Raw genomic sequence first — 754 nt, 5'->3', positions numbered from 1 at the left:
TCGGCAACGGCGTTCTGAATCCGCGCTGTCTGAGCTTCACGAGCGAGCCGGCTCTCTTCCCCCGTCTGCATGTCCTGAAGCGCTTAATCAGCGCCACAGCTCCCCCGACAACAATGTCCAGCAAAACATCCGAATAGTCGAAAACCGGTGAAATATCGGGTGGTGTGTACTTCCGAATATCAAGCAATTTGTCTCTGGTGAAACTGATTGCAGGGATATAACTAAAGACAGGACAAACTAACAAAAACATAAAAACAACTGCGGAGCACGCCACGGAGGCAGCCATCAGCGTCGGCGCCATCGTATAGAAATATATAGTATAATAATAATAATAATACAATTGTGGGAACTTTGCATCGTCATTTAAAAAAAACATCACCGCACGCCACTGAGAACAGTGTAGTTTTACCGAGCAAACAGTAGAAACGGCGAGAAAGACCGTGGCAGCTGCCTCGAACTCTGGTAGCTGCCTTTGACTCCTGGCAAGAACTCTGGCAACTGATACATAAACATGTATAATAATAATAATAATAATACAATTGTGGGAACTTTGCATCATCATTTAAAAAAAACATCACCACACGCCACTGAGAACAGTGTAGTTTTACAGAGCAAACAGCAGAAACGGCAAGAAAGACTGTGGCAGCTGCCACTATTCGTTTCTGGCAGCTGCCAGAGTTCGAGGCAGCTGCCATGGTCTTTCTCGCCATTTCTGCTGTTTGCTTGGTAAAACTACACTGTGCATACTATATAC

This window comes from Sinocyclocheilus grahami, unplaced genomic scaffold (assembly GCF_001515645.1).
Source record: "Sinocyclocheilus grahami isolate Dianchi unplaced genomic scaffold, SAMN03320097.WGS_v1.1 scaffold475.1, whole genome shotgun sequence".
Lineage (NCBI taxonomy): Eukaryota > Metazoa > Chordata > Actinopteri > Cypriniformes > Cyprinidae > Sinocyclocheilus > Sinocyclocheilus grahami.
This window is presented reverse-complemented; position numbering follows the sequence as displayed.